Source organism: Lathyrus oleraceus, chromosome 1 (assembly GCF_024323335.1).
Source record: "Lathyrus oleraceus cultivar Zhongwan6 chromosome 1, CAAS_Psat_ZW6_1.0, whole genome shotgun sequence".
Classification (NCBI taxonomy): Eukaryota; Viridiplantae; Streptophyta; class Magnoliopsida; order Fabales; family Fabaceae; genus Lathyrus; species Lathyrus oleraceus.
The window spans coordinates 291461280-291481285 of NC_066579.1; positions in this window are offsets into that span (position 1 = coordinate 291461280).

Genomic DNA, 20006 nt, shown 5'->3' on the forward strand with positions numbered 1-20006 from the left:
TAGCATTTGGTTTTGATAGTTGGCAATTGTTAGTTTAGTTAGTTTATGGATTAATGCAAGTTAGTTTATAACTAACTTGAAAGGTAAGTTAGTTGACGTGTGTTAGTGTTTGTAACTTTTATTTAATGAAAACTTGATCAATCCTAGGTAGTAAGGAATTAGTTAATGAGCTATGAAAATTAGGGTAGTTGGCAATATTGGTTAGATGGATTGACATTTGGGAGTTGGCATATAGTTTGGCCAATTAAGGTAGGGCTTTATGCCTTGGTCAACTAGTAGTTTGAACTAGGGTTGGTAGTTAGAAGCATTATGGTGGTTATTGAATTGGTTGGACCTTAGCTTGATGGATCATGAATTATATGCATGTTGCATATCACTGTGTGGACTGTTATAACAAACTAATTTTAAGTCTAACACATTTGGATGACATGATATGGATTATGTGTTTTACATGATTTGATGATGCATTGAATTTAGGTTATTGCAATTGTGATGTAGATGACTGAATGTATGTGGTGATGATATCTATTTATATGAATCATGGTTTGGATTGAATATGTGTATTGTGGAATTGTTTTTTGTACTGCTGCAATGGTGATGGTATGTATTTGGCATAACCCTGTCTTAATGTGTGTGTTGAACTATGAAAGTTAAGGCTTGATTCTGCTTTGAAATAATGAGTGTGTATGCATGTGTAGGCTAGACTGGTATATGCTTGTATTAGAAAAATGGTGCATTATGCATTCTATTGTATGTGTATGTTATTGGCATGATGTGTGTATGTGCATTGAACTACCATGACAATTAATTTATTTGAGTGTATTACATTGCTTTGTGTTTGGAATAACATGGTATGATAGATGCTAATGTTGTAGGGATGTTTTAGGCTTGGTATAACATGGTGAAAAAGAAGGGAAGTCATGGTATGGCATGAAGGTTTTTGGTATGACACATGAACATGAAGATAGCATGAAAGTGTGCTATGGTAGAGTTTTTGAGTGGAAATGAAGAAAGTTGGGAGATCATAGTGGAAATTATGATGAAGAAAGAAATAGGTATAGGGTTATGTTGACTTTGGTCAATTGTTTGACCAAAAGTTAATAGTTGACCAAAAGTTAACCGTAGGTCACATTTATGGGTTTTTTGTATAGTTTCCACTTCTGACTTTTTTTTGTAATGATTTTTTTTTGGGAATTTTGAATGTAAACTTGACCTTGTATGTTGGTTTCTCATGCTTTAAGTAAATGGAACCTTTTCCCTCCATCTTACATAATTTGAAAATTTAAAATTTTGCTCCTTTGTTGAATTTGAATCCAAAATCCTCACCTCCATGCTTCAATCCATTAAACTTTAAATGCTTCTAAAAGAATCAATGATGAATTATCAAAATGTCTTGGTCAACAAAAAGTCAACCTTCCATGGTTTACTTTGTTGACCAAAAGTCAACCTTGTGTGATTACCATAACCAATATGGTCATATAAGACTTTTTTGCTACAGTATGTATGATTATTCTCAATTTTATAGACAACCAAGATCTAAAAGGAAGAAAGGGAAGAAAACTCTTGCTAAGCAAGTGTGGAAGCCAAAGGAAACTTTCAAGTGGCTTTTGGCTTTTGTATCATCTAGAGTCTTTTCAATAGAAGTTTGGTATTTCGAAAGTGGATGTTCATAACACATGATTGGTGAAATGAGATATGTCGAAGAAATTAAGACATACTCTCATAATTATGTTACTCTTGGTAATGGAACTAGAAGAAAGATAACGCGAATATGAAAATTGGTTTACCCAGGTCTCCCTAGTCTTGATGAGTTCTTTTGGTAGAAGCTCTTGCTGTAAACTTGATCAGCATAAGTCAGTTATGTGACCAGGATTTGAATGTGAAATTTAATGACTCTGAATGCAATGCCTCCAACAAAGATGAAAAAGTGATATTGAAAGGCTCAATATCTAACAACAACTGCTACATATGGATAACTCAAACTAGGAATCTTTCCTTAACTTTCTTGTCATCCATGGGTGGAAAGACCAATATGTTGCACCTGAACTGTGGCCATAACAATTCCAAAATCATCATACGTGAAGAAAAGAGAGTTGAAGAAGAAGATCATAAAGTTTCTGATGTTTTAGTATATGTTTTACCTTAGGAATCTGAAATTTATTTTAGCAACTATAATGCTGAAAAATATTCAATCAATGAGGGAACTTCATCCAAAACTCATATAGATTACCCTGTTGAAAATATCATAGAAAATCTAAATGATGGAGTCACCAAAAGATTCAGAAATATGATTATCAAATCATGCTTCATTGAGCCAACAATCGTCAAGAAAGATTTAAATTCTGAAATCTTGATAAACAATTTAGATGTGAGTTTGTGGGGGTTAGTCTCAAAGACTGAAGATGTGTATGATGAAATTACCAACAAATTGGTGCAACCACTACGCCAAATAAGGGAAAAGAGGGCGCTTATTTTGGCCTATAACAGCGCTTTTAAGCGCCCTCTAAAGTGGCGCTGGCATAGGTAAAGACAGCGCTTTGTTTTCCTGGAGAAAGCGCTGTCTAAAGTGGCCACATTATAGTGCGCTTTCAGAAAAAAGCGCCCTCTGGAGTGGTCCATAAAGGGACACATTAGAGGGCGCTTTCTGGAAAAAGCGCCCTCTAAAGTTGTCAATGTAAAGTGTTTAGAGGGCGCTTTCAGGAAAAAGCGCCCTCTAAAGTTGTCAATGTAAAGTGTTTAGAGGGCGCTTTCAGGAAAAAGCGCCCTCTAAAGTTGTCAATGTAAAGTGTTTAGAGGGCGCTTTCTGGACAAAGCGCCCTCTAAAGTGTTAGTTATTTTAAAAAAATTTGTTTGAAAAACAGTGGATATTTAATTGGTAACCTGTTCGCATGCTGCAAAAGTGTAAAATTCATATTGATTTCATCCTTTAATCCAATGTTATACACCATTAATCCATTGATATATACAACATGAATCCATTTATATACAACATTAATCCTCCATATATACAACATTAATATATGATTCTTTGATCAACAATATACAACAACATATTCATGATTTAGTAAAAGTACAACAACAATATACAACATATATACAACAACAGTATACAACAACAACATTCCATACATATATGTACAACAATATACAACCTAGCTATATGATTCTTTGATCAACAAACACAATTCATCCTTCATTTCATCCAAATGAGCTCTTGAGTAAGATTTGTATTCCTCAAAGTACTACAATTAAGAGAATAAAACATATTCATGATTTAGTAACAAATTAGATGAAATATCCGATAATATTAAAATAAACCCTAAGTTATTATTCCATACCATTTTTGGGATGTCTATACGATTCAACGCAATGATATCTCTCATAAATCTCAATACAAAAAATCCGCAATCGACCGAATTATTTTGCTGAGGACACTACACAGAAAAACAAACAATATATATATATATATATAGTTAATTTCTTACAAACACTATTATAAGCAAAAAAACAAACACTATTATAAGCAAAAATAAGATACTTAATATATACCTGAACTCTGACCCAGGTAATGTCCTTCCTATTACGATAATTCTTTTTCGATCTAAATTTTATTATTGCCCTAACAAAATAAAAACGTATATTGAGATCAATCTGACAGACATAATTAAATATACAAATATACACGAATATTTAGGGGAATTTCACTTACGCGTCAACCGTCTTCTTCATACTCGGATATTTACTCCAATCACCCGATAACGAATCGAGATAATACACTATTAGTCTCGAAAGATCCATAGCAACCAACACCCAGTGACCACTGTATCCAAAAGCTGTCTAGTAGTTCTAACCAATACTAAACAAAATAACGCCCATCCACCCATGGTGGCAAACATGTTCTGTATATCCAAAAGCTGTCTAGTAGTTCTATCGCACATCCATACAAAATAAGGCTCAACCAAAAAAACAGATGGCAGCATAAGTAGTATATCCAAAAAAGGCATGGTGAATATCCTAACTCCCAAATCTATCCTCGAAGCTTGTACGACAAATCAAGATCAACAGTAAAACATTACTTTTTTGACGTTATCCAAGATAGATGGCAGAGTCGACACAAAGTTGGTGGCATTCCTATTTCCACTTGCAGAACCAGAATCAGAATTTTCAACTTCACTTATGTAGTATCTAGCGCGGAAAGCTAGCAAGTGTGCATAATAGGCAGGAGGAACTGCATACAAGATAACATTTTTGTTAAACTAAAGTTTTGTATAGCCTAAAACAAAAACAAGCAAAGGGAATCGAGTAACAAACCTATTGAGACAGATCGAGTACACCTCGCATAACTGAATGGAAAAAAATAGTATCAGAAGGCTTCTAAAATTAAATGAAAACAATACAAGTTTAGAAAACATTAATTAAGATTAAAAAAGCAAATCATATCATTACGTGTAGCACAAGTTATTGGTCAAACTCTGTAGCTGGTCTGTAGTGAATTTATTTTCATCATACATCACATGGTAATGCGTTGGTCGACTAGTCCCCTGCAAAAAGAACACGTCCAAATGCAAATAACACAGAACAGTCAAAAGGCGATTGAGCAACAAATAGTAAACAATGGCATAAAGTTAAATGACATAGCTAATATTACCTGAATTCCTGCATGGCTGTTAAGGTAAAAATCAAATTCCCTAGGGTGACAAATGCTGGTGTCTACCACGGTTCCTTTGACAATTTAGAACAACAAAATCAGCAAAAAGTGATAAATTCAAATGATAATATATACCAGCTGCGTTGAGAAATATATTGAAAAAACCTGGCATAATATTTCCACTTCTATCGGTCTCTTTGGGGTTGACAGGAAAGAGACGGGTGTGATGTCTCTTTTGGACCACTACAAAAGTAACTTTAGGTAGATACCCATCCTCTATTGAGACACAAGCCTGATGAAAAAAAATTAAAAATTAAACGCAGAGAATTTAGTGGTGTATTTTATGAACGACAAAGCAACAAGAAATCAACTTTGAGAAGTCCTAAATTCTGCCTACAATACAGGGCTGCAAACCTTCAAGTCCGGACTTCTCCAATTATCACATGTAATCGGAATATGTTGTCGAACAAGGAAACCAATGTAACTTGCCAACATTGAACCGTTAGGCTCAATTAGTTGGTCTTCAGCACTCCAATGTACTTCAAATTTTACACCCTTGTCTCTTGCACGAATGATTGACTTCATAACAGTCAATCCTCGTTTGATTTCTTTTTCAACATTGTTACGTGATCCATTCGCGTCATGGGTATCGTCTTGGTTAGCCATTTTATCTGTAATATAGAAATGATTCAGTAAGACCCAAGTAAGACAATGATTCAATACGTGAACACATTCATATACCTTCCATTTCTCTCATGTTACAACAATCTAAACTCTTTTTTTTTATCATTATTGAATACAAACTCACACACACCTACTGCATGCAAAAGACCAATGCAAACTTATGGTGTTTGGAACATGAACAAACTTGCATCCATAATCATCAAACTTCCAAGCACAAGCTCAAACACACTTCAAATGATATCAGTTTTCAATCAGAAATAAAAAACTCAGTTTGCCCTAAACAACATTAATCAACATAATGCACAAAATGTAAAACTAAGTTTAGAAAATGCCCTAATCAAACACATGAAGAAAGTGAACGGTAACGATGGAGAAGAGAAATACCTTCAAGGTGACGGTAACGATGGAGAAGAAAGTGAACAGTGACGGTGGACGCAGATAACTCAGTGAACGTGAACGCAGCAGCAGAAAAAGGCGACGGCGACGATGACGGTGAGGGAGGGAGAACGAACGGAGGACGAGAGTAATCGCAGTAGAGAGTAATCGCAGTAGAGAGAAAACCCAGTTACGTAAACGAAATAGCTTATAGAGAGGGAAAATAAAGAGACATGCAATATATGTTATAATTTTAATGTTTACTAAAGGGGACCTTAGAGGGCGCTTTTGTAAAAAAAGCGCCCTCTAAAGGGGGCCTAAGAGGGCGCTTCTGAAAGCGCTCTCTAAGGCTTTCCAAAAGCGCCTTCTAAACTGGAAATGTACATGGACTTAGAGAGCGCTTTTTTAAAAGCGCCCTCTAAGGGTAACCTTAGAGGGCGCTTTCACTAAAGCGCCCTCTATTGTTGTCCCTCCATTTCCTCATTATTTTTTTTTGGCTTCACTTTAGAGGGCGCTTTGTTACAAAAGCGCCCTCTAAAGGGGGCCTAAGAGGGCGCTTCTAAAAGCGCTCTCTAAGGCTTTCCAAAAGCGCCCTATAAACTGGAAATGTACATGGACATAGAGAGCGCTTTTTTAAAAGCGCCCTCTAAGGTTACCCTTAAAGGGCGCTTTCAATAAAGCGTCCTCTATTGGTGTTCCTCCATTTCCTCATTATTTTTTCGCTTCACTTTAGAGTGCGCTTTGTTACAAAAGCGCCCTCTAAAGTGCGCTGTCTATTCCAATAGTATGCTCCTTATTTTTTCTCTTCACTTTAGAGTGCGCTTTTGTAATAAAGCGCCCTCTAAGGGGCGCTGTCTATTCCAATTTTTGGCGTAGTGAACATTGTGTTCAACAAAAAAAGTCTAACCTTGAGATAAACCATTCGAGAAAACTCTCGTGTTTTCTTAAAGTAAAGCAATTGGAAGACAATGTTATTGTGTCAAAAAGCAACTATGGTGGAACTATTATGAAAAAGTGGGGAATGAAAATGCAACTCATGCTATGATTCCAGCTGCTCTTGGTTTCTGCGTGGAGAAATTGATATTGGGAATGTGTGAATTAAAGGCTCTTCCCCATGAGATTGTTACTACTCTTAGAATAAGGAACTTTAATACAAATAAAGTTAGCAAGTTTTTGTCCAAAATAAAACTTGGAAATAGTCAACCTAATGACACTAAATAAGCCAGAAAGCAAGTCAAAATGACATTACCTCTTATGGGCTTTATAAGACTCGCGCAAGAAGTTATTATTGAAGGAAAGATCGATGGTCAGGATGGAGATCCTCATATAATTGAAAATTTGTGGTTTAGAATAAAAGTGTAAAGAATTGTAGTGATAGTGGATTAACTCCTTATTAAAGCTCAAAAACGTTTACTAATAAAAAATTGTAAGTTGTGATTGGTGTTCCTTCTAGTTAGTTGATCTATAGTATGTATGCTCCAAACTATGCTCTTCACAATATAGAACATTAAGATGATAAGGATTTAGTTGCTAGTTAAAGTGTATCTGAAGTCCAACTCATGGTTAGAACTATAAGTAAGCAGTCTCTAAGTCCAAATACTTGGATTGAAAAGATCTAGGAAACAATTATGAGGGATCAAGAAGTTGATAAATATGTGTCAACCATTATGTATGACATATTCAAGACCATGTCTCATATTAAAGATCTTAATAATCTTTTAAGTATGTTTGCTACAAAGAAATATTGTGTTGCCATTTCTCACTAAGATCGAACATGTTCTTCATTTAGTGAACATGTCTTCTGAAGGTGCTTTGTTCTTACTTGGCGAGATCTTTGATTATTATTTTGGTGTTTTCTTGGTTCTTTAATCTATACTTTTTTATTACAACATAAAAAAGTTCCTTCACATGTGTTATCTCATTTTTATAAGTTAGGTATTATTTTCATTGTTTACTTGTGAATTAAGATAATAAATTCTTATGTAATTTAAGTAATTTTTGCACTTATCATCACCCTAAAACTCTTATATAGCAAAAATGATGTCACCACAAAATGTAGTTCCCTCATAAATCATCATTCACCTTTATTTTACCTAGTAGACCAAGATTTACAAGGTGTAAGTCTAGGAAGTCCATACCTTCATTACACATTGGAATACAAATGTTGGACCATCGAAATCGAATAGAACCTAATTAATGAGAACTACTCTTCATCTAACAATGAAAACCTATTTTTCCAAGAATCAAGCTTGGAAGCGATAAGGCTCATAGGATATTTCCAAGTGGAATCTATACAAGGGGTGGTTCTACTTAGGAGGTATATTTGCAGTTAGTAAGATGAGTAGATTTACTATCAATCCAAATGGTGAACATTGGAAGGCCATAACTAGGATTTTCGGTTACCTCTTAAAAACTAAAATTCTTGGCCTTCATTATGCCACACTAGAAGGATATACCGATGCGAGTTGGATATCAAGTATTGGAGATCATAAATCTACAACAGGGTGGATATTTAAATTGGCTAGAGATGCAATTTCTTGGAAGAGAAAGAAACAGACATGTATTACCCTTTCGACCATGGAATCAGAGTTTGTGGCACTTGCTTCCGCTTATCAAGAAGCTGAATGGTTAATGGACCTTCTGTTGGAAGTTTCATTGGCTAAAGACAATGTTTTGAAATTGTTGATACATTGTGATAGCCAAGCCACCATAGGAAAATCATTCATTGAAGCATATAATGGAAAATCTAGGCACATGGGTCTTAGACATTCTTTAACGAGAAAATTAATTAAGGATGAAATCATTTCACTGACAGATATATGAATAAGTAATAATTTAGCCGATCCTTTTACTAAGCCAATGACCAGAGACTTAGTAAAGACTACCTCAAGAGGTATGGGATTAAAACTCCTAGAATAAGGGTTCCGAAAACGGTAGCAACCCAATTTAAGTTAATAAACCTTAACCTAAGATTCAATTGGTAACAACAAGTCGTTGAGTTGGATGATTATGCAACATCTTGTGACAATGTTGACTATTACATATTTGAGGGTTGAGTTTTCAAACTCTTAATAGAGTTCTTTATCGAGGACATGTATCTTAAGAAATAGATAAAAAAATCAACTTCACCTATATGAATTTTGATATGGTGTCATCTCAAAGTGAAAGTTGGAGTTTCTCTCATGAAAAATTCACAACAACGGGAAAAGCACATGGCCATATATAGTGATAGGCGAGAGATGCTGGTGAAAAGCCATTAAATAGTGTGTTTGTAAGGTAACGTCGGTATAATCACAGGGGATAATGGTTCAAAGCATTGCTACCTAACATTCCTATTAGACTTTGCGTTATCCATACCGAGGTTAAGTTCAAATCGAAAGATACTTAACCGTATTAATATTCTTTGTTTATATTTTCTAGAATTGGTCTTGTCACCATTAGAACAAGTGGTGGATTGTTGGAAATTATGGATACTTAATTCCTATGTCAGTGTTCCAATATGACAAGAAGTGTGAAATTGAGTTAATGATAATAAATGCACTGAAAATAGTCCCACATAGAAAGTGGTGCTCACTTTAAAAGCATTTATAAACACTTAAAAACATTAAGCTCAACAAACGATCTAAAAAGGATAAAGTGTCACATGGACAAATGTGGTGGTCCCAAACATTATGCCACATGTCTCATCCAAACAACCCCTCGTCGGTATCGCCACTGGCGACACTGGCTCCGGCCCCGGGAATGGGTCTAAGGATGTGGGCGTAGATACACTAGTGGCGGCTTGTAGGGGGCACGTAACCACTTAGGCATGACGCATCAGAGCACTCGGGCTACTTGTGGCGTTATACGGTGGTGCCGACTTAAGTTTAATTATTGCTTTTGATTTTGGTTGTTGCTTAGAGTATGAATTTCAAATTTGAAATATACAACACTTCATGAAGTGGTGCATAATGTATCCATAGGAGAACCATTGCAACATATGTTGAAATATTGTTGTTTTATCAAGAGTTGCAACCTTGTGAAACAACACATGCATGACCTATAAATACATTGATCAGTACTCGAAAATAAAAAAAAACAAAATCATGCATCCTCTTCTCATAAATTCCAGACACACTTCCTTGCATTTGAATCTTCACATGTCTTGTGCAGATTTGATTACGAGGTTGAATTATGGTGGGTATTCTTGCGTTCAACTCTAAGACTATAAAGAGAGTGCTTGAAATACTTTTAAGGAATGTGACACCAATCATGATTCAGACCTGGATCCATTCAACTTTACCGATTTATCTAACAACATGTATATATACAATTAGGTTACTTGTAACTCAAAAAACTAATCATAACAAACTAACTAACTAAGTAACTAACTAACTTGGATTATATCACAATATAACATAGTCCTTTATAATCCAAGTTGTTAAACACAAGCTAATTGATCTGAACCATTTCTAATTTCTTTCTCAAAGTTAGGAATCTGTCGATCTTCAATCCTTTAGTGAAAATTCCGACCAACTATGCTTCACTCGAGCAATGTCTAACTTCAAGTTCACCTTGATTTACCTTCTCCTTTAGGATATGAAATCTAGCTTCAATGTTCATACTCCTTCCATGTAGAATTCAATTCTTTGCAAGATTGATAGTTGACTCGTTACCGATTTATAACACTAAAGGTTTCTTTACTTCGACCTCTATCTCAACCAGCATAGATCTGGTCCAGGTTGCTTGACAAGTAACATAGGATCTTGCTATATACTCATCCTCACACAATGATGATTCCACCACATGTTTCTTTCTCGAGCACCATGAGATTAGGGCACTAAATAGTTGAAAGAAATAACTAGTTGTGCTTCTTCAAGCTTCCTTATATCCATACCAATCAACATCTGAATAACAATTAATCATAGCTTATTTGCTTTCAAAATCTCGAGGAAATCGGATTCCATATTTTATTTATCCTTTTAGGTATCTCAGTATTCTTCTTACAACCTTCATGTGTGACACCTTTGGTTCATCCATGTATCTCTTACTAATTCGACTGAGAAACCTATATCAGGTATGCTATTGCAAACTTACTTCAGAGATCCCGTAATTTATTTGAGCAAAGTGAACTTTTAGGTCTGAAATTTCCTAGATCTGACACTTCAAATTCCCTCTTCATCAGCTTCTTGAACTTCTACAAGTTCTCCATTTTATTTCCAGTTACTAGCAAGCCATCGACATATAAGCATATGCTAGTTATATGTTATGCCATAACTTGTACACAGGCACACATTCATTTGATGAATCCTAACTCGACTAAATATGAGTCAATTTTCTTGTTCCATGGCCTAGGTGCATGTTTGAGACCATAAAGGGATTTGTGCAACTTGTACACTTTCCTCACGTCCTCCTGTATCACAAAACCATGAGGTTGTAACACATACACAACTTCATCTATGGGACCATTCAAAAATGATGATTTCACATCTAAGTGAAATGTCTACCAAACTTGCTTACATGCCAAGGCCACTACCGATATGGCAGTGTCCAATCTCTCTACTAGTGTATATACATCAGAGTATTTGAGTCCTTCTTTCTAAAAAAATCCTCGAGCTACTATTCTTGCCTTATGTTTTACAATTAACCCACGAGGATTGCGCTTCATCTTGAACATCCACTCCACTTCGATAGATTTTGTGTGTAATGGTAATTCGACTAGCTCCTATGTTTTATTTCTTTAGATCGCTTGTAAATCTTAGACCATATTCGTCTTCAAATGTTTATTCTTTAAGGCCTCACTATAATTGATTGGTTCATAATCTGAAAGTGAAGCGAAATGAACCAAATCTCCATCTGGTGTGACTTCATCATCACCAACAACTTCATAATCTTAAAGCCTTGTTGGAAGAACTCTGGTTCTTTAAGGTCTTTAGCTTGTGCTTGCCACACCCTTTCTGTTGTATACTTCGAGTTTGATTGTGACTAGAATTTTATTAACCATTATTTCTTCGTGCTCACTACTTTCTTCATCAAAGCCATAACTCATCAATGGCTTTGCCACTCCATACTTCTTCAGGAATGTTGTTCTTCAGTTTCTTGATAGGGCACCTGTTCAGAATATAAACAGTGGTAGTAAATGCTTCACCTCATAAGGATTTTGGAAATTTATTTTGTTTCAACATGCATCTTGCCATATCCAATATGGTAAGGTTTCTTGGTTCTACTATTCCATTATGTTGAGTTGTGTAAGAAGCAATTATCACATCATCAATACCATGTTTTCCATAAAATTCTTCAAATATGTTGGATTTGTATTTGCCACCTCCATCTATTCGCAGAACCTTGATCTTATTTTCATTCTGGATTTCGACAAGCATTTTGAATCTCTTTAAGATTGAAAATACTTTGTCTTTGCATCTGTTCACATAGATTCAAAGCTTTCGACTGTACTCATCAATAAAGGAGACAAAATAAATGTTTCCGCCAATGGTATGATCCTCAAAAGGGCCACATACATTTGTATGTACTATTTTCAGTATGCAAGATGATCTTATTGCCATAGTCGAAACGAAAGACTTTCTAGATTACTTCCCTAATAAGCAACCTTCACAGAGTTTGTCGGGCATCATAAGATTTGGTATACCAGACACCATATCTTGAGTAATCAGTTGATTGAGTGACCTCAAATTTAAATGGCCAAACCTCAAATGCGACAACTAACTATGCTTGTGGTCGACAACTATTTTTAGGCATTGTACCTTTGTCAAATTGATCATTAGTCTTAAATGTCCTATTCATCGATAAAGGATATTTTAAGACCAAATTACTCTAAATGTTGAACAATGTTAAGGCTCCATCCAACTCCATACACCTTTCTGTCAGCTCACCAAAGCACATAATATGCAGAGGTAAAACTGCCCTCTCGATATCATATTTCAATCCAACTTTATACTTTTCACACATCTATCCTTCCCTTGGATGCGAGCGGTAGAATTCAGAATACTTTAGCACGGATTCAAACTTCCTAGTATACTCTCCCACTATCATCATACCTTGACGCATGTTCTAGAATTCTCTATCCTCCTCTTTCCTACATAACTTTGGAAAACACTTCCCCAAATATTCTTATTTGAACAAGATCCAGTTGATCTCTATTCCTTCCTCTTCCAACAATCTATGTTTTCCTTTCCACCAGGCTTCAGTGTCGCCTGTCAGCATGAATGTTGCATAACCAAATCTTCTATTCTCTCTACAGTGAGTGAAAAAAATATCTTTTATATCTCTTGCAACCATTTCTCAGGACCCTCCGGATTAAAATCACCACCAAACTGTGATGGTTTACCTTTTAGAAACGAGTTCAATCCCGCATCTTCATGCATAGTTTCTCTTTGTTGTTGCTGAAAAAGTTGATGATCTCGAGTGATTTACAGGATTTGAGCATTTTGTTATGTTTGAACACACAACTGCAGCAAGTTTACGAATATCTCGAGTGTCAGCTTGAGAGTTCATTCTAGTTTGGGAATGATCTTCTCGTCCCCCGGGGATGTTAGTTGCTCCTTCGGGAGTAGCTTCACCACTCACATTCCTACCTATACCTCTACTAGCGCCTCTACCAACATTCCTACCACGCCTCGCGTTTTTGGAGTTCTGAACCATAACTTCCTAAAAAGGATAAATTATTAGGTTCAATCATTCATAAGACATAAAGAACATAACAAATATGTATATTTATATCCCAATGAATTATTCATCGATAAGTATTTTGTCAATTCTCTCACATGCAAGGAATATTTATGTTTAAAATATTGAGTTAATGTTTAATGTTAGACATGATTATAACTAGAATTTGGGAAAACATAATCAATATTTAATGTAAAAACAAAAATATATCAATTTACTCAATAACAACGATTACAAAAACCATGACCATGTTTCATTTAAAAACCTCTATAAATAAGCCAAGCTAAGACTAGTAATGGTAAAACTATAATTATCATTATTGCTACGAAATCTTTACCTGATTCTTCATGCTTGATAATACCAATAAGAAACAAGATAATGACAAGAATAATGATGAATAAAATAAAACATTTAGCCATTTCACTACGCCAAAAACTGGAATAGACAGCGCACCTTAGAGGGCGCTTTATTACAAAAGCGCACTCTAAAGTGAAGCGAAAAAATAAGGAGCGAACAACTGGAATAGACAGCGCACTTTAGAGGGCGCTTTTGTAATAAAGCGCCCTCTAAGGTGAAGCGAAAAAATAAGGAGGAGATAGAGGGACAACAATACAGGGCGCTTTTTAGAAAGCGCCCTCTAAGGTTACCCTTAGAGGACACTTTTAAAAAAGCACTCTACAAGTCCATGTGCATTTCTAGTTTATAAAGCGCTTTTGGAAAGCCTTAGAGAGCGCTTTCATAAGCGCCCTCTTAGGCCCCCTTTAGAGGGTGCTTTTTTTCCACAAACGCCCTCTAAGGTCCCCTTTAGTAAACATTAAAATTATAACATACTGCGCGTTTTGTTATTTCACTCTCTGTTATTTTCGTTCTTTTTCACGTTAGGGTTCTCACTGCTACGATTTTCGCTACTTCTAAGGTGTTCTCCTTCCACCTCTGTTAGATCTACGACGTTTCCTCCTTCTATTAATTCGTTGTTAGCTGTTCGATTTTGACACCATAGGTATTTTTCTAATCTTCATATTACTTGGTTTCTCTTCTGACGTTCGCTATTGTTCATTTTTGGTTTCATTTTTCTTGGTTCATACATTTATTGAGTATTCTCAACAATAATTATTGTGTTGCAATGCTAGCAATGGAGACTAGGCATTATGGGTTAAATTTCACCAACTGTTCCATTTGTTTCTCGATGTAGAAAAAGGAGGCAGCAATATCTATAACACCTTCTACCAATCAAAGGTACATTATGCAGCTTATGAGTGTATTTATTCTAGCATACATAGCATAGCTAGTAACTTAAGAAGTTTAGGTATGGATGTTATTTGATAGAGTAAATTAGAGTCGACTATTCTTCTGTTAGCTTTCAGTTAGACCATTATACAATTCTACATATATATTTTCTAGTCAATGTTTATCTTTTGTAAAAACTATATGATGATATATAACTATGCTACAAATTAGTGCATACCACTAATGCTTAATGCATGGTTCATACATTATCATGCTATTGAAGTCAGAGATATATGAAAATGTTGAGAAACTAACTCAATAAACCAAAATTGTTTTGGTTTTGAGTTGTTGTTGGAGACATGAATGCCCTGCACAGAGACTAACTCAATAAAGAGAAATTGTTTTGTCTCATCCCATTTTTGGTTTCTCTTCTGAAATTGTTTTTTGTTTATTCTAATTAGTAATGGATAATACATGGATGTCTTTCAATCGATTGTCGAGAGAGTACGAGAATGGGGTATCAGAATTCGTTAAGTTTGCCGTTGCGCACGCCGAAGACCCCAGTAGAATGATATGTCCTTGCTTGGGTTGTTGTTATGGGAAACGGGTTGACGCGGTTCAGTTGACATCGCATCTAATGAGGCATGGAATTGATCGAAGTTATACATGTTGGAATTTGCATGGTGAGAAAAGTAACGAGAATGTTGAACCGGGGGATAGTACGACCTATGCCTCAAACTATAGTGGCGCAGATACATACGATTGTGATCGAGTTGAAGAGATTGCAGAAGCACTTGAAGGAGATCTTAAGGATTGTCCCGAAATGTTTGAGAGGTTGGTAAGTGATGCAGAGAAACCTTTGTATGATGGTTGCACTAAATTCACAAGATTGTCTGCGGTATTAAAGTTGTACAACTTAAAGGCGGGCAATGGATGGTCGGATAAAAGTTTCACAGAGTTATTAGCCCTTTTGAAAGATATGCTTCCTGAGGATAATGTTCTTCCCAATCGAACATATGAGACCAAAAAGATGTTGTGCTCTATTGGCATGAGCTATGATAAGATACATGCATGTCCAAACGATTGGGTTTTGTTTCGAAATGAGTATGCATCGTTAAATGAGTGTCCTAAATGCGGTGTCTCGCGATATAAGAACAAGTTGTCTCCAGCAAAAGTCTTGTGGTATTTTCCTGTTATTCCGAGATTTAGACACATGTTTCGTAGTGAAACCGATTCAAGACACTTGACCTGGCATGCAGATGAAAGAATTATAGATGGAAAGTATCGATATCCGGCAGATTCACCACAGTGGTTGAAAATTAATAATGAATATCCTGAAGGCAAGAAAGGACTCTTGGCACGTTACTCAATATACAAGGAAAGTCTAAGGATGGCCTTAAGGCAACAAAGGACTTGATAGCGATGGGAATAAGAACTGAATTAGGACCCTTGAAGAAAGGAAAACGAACATATCTACTGCCCGCTAGAACATATTCCAACCAAGAAAAGAAAGAGAACTTAGTGAAAAAGGTACAGGTCAAATGATTTTAATTGTTTTCTTTATTACAGGTAAAATGGCTTTTATTACAGCAAATCGAGTCAGTTGCATAAAAAAAAAGGTATAAACACAATTATATGATATTTATGCATAGAAAATGTTAATTCTTGATCTTATACTTCACCTAACTAATTTTATGATATTTTAGGTTCATGCTATTGATATTGAACAAAAAGAGGTTGTTGCTAAGAAGACTGCGGCTAGCAAAAAAAACATACATCTCAGAGATGCTTTTGCTACTTAGTTTTATTTCTTTTTAAGTTATGAATTGGTTGTATATTTAGAATCTTTAGAAGTTAAACGATTATATATCAGTGGATTGTTGTATATGTATGGATTGTTGTATATAAGGCTTGTTGAATGCAATGTGTGAAAAAGGGCTTCAAATTATACAGTTTTAGGTGTACTGCTTCAATATATAGGTTGTCTAAAATAAATAAATAAATATAGCGCTTTTTAAAAAAAAAATTAAATAACCACCCACTTTAGAGGGCGCTTTCCAAAATAAGCGCCCTCTAAACCCTTTAAATTTCCACTTTAAAGGGCGCTTTCCAGTAAAGCGCCATCTAAACCCTTAAAAGTTTCCACTTTATAGGGCGCTTTCCAGTAAAAGCGCCCTCTAAACCCTTAAAAGTTTCCACTTTAGAGGGTGCTTTCTTTAAAAAGCGCCCTCTAAAGTGACCCTTAAGGGGCTTAAAGAGCCACTTTAGAGAGCGCTTTCACCAGGAAAAAAAGCGTTGTCTTTACCTATGCCAGCGCCAGATTAGAGGGCGCTTTAAAGCGCTATTATAGGCCAAAAAAAGCGTCCTCTTTTCCCTTATTTGGCGTAGTGTTTAGAAGGTATGGATACGTACTTTGAAATTGATATGAAAATAATGAATTCGTGTGAAGTATTTATAGAGTGAATTTTGTGAAGTGTCTGTAACGTTACTGTTGGGTTTGTGACCATTGGAGGGGGGATAGGTTAAGTGTGTTAAAAACGCTTCCTATATCAGTATATTAGAAGGCTCTCAAGATGAAGATTATACACACAAAAGAAAAGTTACATTCAATTTGGAATCCAACTTGATGCAGTCAGTATAACTCTATACACTTATGGTCCGAGCTAAATTGACCAGCTCTGATACCATTCAATGAGACAACCTATGTCCCATTAGTGAAATTATAATTAAAATTTCGAAATATTTATAAAAAAATATGGAGAATTTGAAACTAGTTAAAACATACTACTTCATATATATATATATATATATATATATATATATATATATTAATATATATATATATATATATATATATATATATATATATATTATATATATATATATATATATATATATATATATAATATATATATATATATATATATATATATGCTTCCAATATATTTTACATAGGGCTTGACACCGTTAAGACTAGTGGTCTGGCCACTTAGATAAAACTTAAAAGAAGTACATGAAGAGAACACAAAGAAAGCATAACAAAAAGGACCTCCTAAGTCCAACGGGACTGACACTTATACTGACTGTATATAATATTATATAGTAGTAGCGATGTGATTAGCGTTTGAAAATGCTAGCAACCTTCAGTCTTGACGTTATCGTAACCCGTCACTCCATAGCCTTCCCTCCTAAATGATCTAGCTAGTCGCATGCTCGACATAAATCAATCCAAAAATGCAATACAAAAATAATACAGGGCTAAGATTTACGTACAAGTTTAAAAATGGGAATAGGGTGTAAAATAGTAATATATATGACAACCACAATTATGAAGGTAGATAAAAACAAGAAAGGGGGGCTTGAATTGTTTTAGAGAGAATAAAAACTTTTTGGAAATGAGACACACGTAGAAACAAATAAATTCAGCACTGAATTTTATACTGGTTCGCTTGAAATTCAAAGCTACTCCAGTCCATTCGGCCAAGGTGATTTCGCCTTCAAAAAGGACTTAATCCACTAATATTGAAAGATTAAACAAACAATCATATAAGAGAATAAAGTTCTCTTAGACCTCTCAAGTTTACAGACTTCACAAGTCACTTGAGGAGAATTTTCAGCAAATAAATAGAATTACAGTAATGCTTAGTGCTTCTAGATAAGCAGAGATTACACAAGGTAAAAGCAAAGAGTTGTTCACACTTTAGAACATCAGCTCGTGTGGGAGAATGAATAATGATAGGAGTGTTGTATATTCGTATGTTTTCTGTGTCTTCTTAGAGAGGCGTTCCATCCTATATATAGGAGTGATGAGAAGACCGTTGATGGTTTGAAAGTCAGAATCTTTTGCAATGATGGATGATTAATTTCATTAATCTCTGTGTTCTTTCCAAAAACAATTTTGGGGCTCCATAAACTTCTTCCTAAAATAGGATCTTTCCATAAGTAAATTCCTTCATAGCTAAGCTTTCTGAGTCAGAAGGTTAGAACATCATAGTCTCTATTCAGGAAGAGTGTCTTCAGATAGATGCTTTATTGTTGATTGTCTTCAAAGCTTCTTTCACTTGATTTCATCAGAGCGTGAGGCTTCAGATCCTAGAGCTGTTCTTCGACTTCAGAGTGTTTGATATCTCTTGTTTAATTTCCGCTTACATTGATCAGAGTCAGAGCTTCTTCTTGCGTATCTTCTAAGTGATATCTCAGAACTTGTTTCTGTATCTGATGAGTGTCTATCTGACTATTTAGATTAGAGTCCTGCATACTTATAAAAATTTTGTTAGGGTACCATTTTTGTTTCATCCTTTGTTATCATCGAAATCTTAGAGATACATTGTAGAAACTAAATTTGTTCTTACAAATTATTCAAACAAGCGTATATTTATCCCATATTTACCTTTACTCTATATTTGTTTATTCTAATACATCCCTGAACTATATGATGACTCAGACCACTAAACATTGTCAATGATATCTACCTCATTTACCAAGATCAGATATCACAAGACCACATGCTACCAACATTCTCCCAATTAACAAGAGTTACGCCACCTAACTTCACGTGGAATCTGTTAGACGATAGTACCGATCTAGAATGAGGGTTGAATAGATCAGTATTTAAAATTTAGCGTTTCTTAAAAATGTTTTCAAAGGTTACGAAAGCTCCATAGACCACAATCGTCTAAACGATATGTTAATGGAAAGATCGGATATGCGTGAAATCGAATGGAATAACTAAGATAGAGATAATCAACCACTATTTAAAACAATAGACTAATTACCACAATCCTTGATATAGTTACCTCTAATGATGAGTTAACACAATAAGAGAACAAGTCAAATATTAATAGAATTTGTGTGAGATTAATTTTATCAAACACTTGATATGCACTCCACACCAGTCTCAATTTCACTCAAATTGAATGTGCATAATTTTACGTAGTTGCAATCAAAGTGATTGCACCAATTTATCGAACATATACTATGCACAACAAATGAGCAAGATTGATTTTACTATTAATTTCACACAAAACGTAATTAATGCAGAATTCAAAGAGTTAAGAGAAAGAGAGAACAACACCAGATTTGTTTAGGCAGTTCCCCTTTCGTCCTCGCTTAGGGTACGTCTTCCCCCAATTCTAAAACTAGAATTGAGATCTTTATTATCAAATTGCAAAGTTAATACAAGAGAAGAAATGATCACCACCAACCAACCCCTAGTGTTATTGCAGATCATATTCACTTCTCTCCCCTTGATTCGAGTTGAACCAAGTCCTTCAAGCGTTCAGAACAAACCTCTGGTTGTAGCTACCTTATTGCAAGAACTCCACGTTCTCCAAAACTCTAGGTCGGTTGATTTCGATTGGATGTACGTGAAACCTCCAGTTGTAGCTACCTTATTGCAAGAACTCCATGT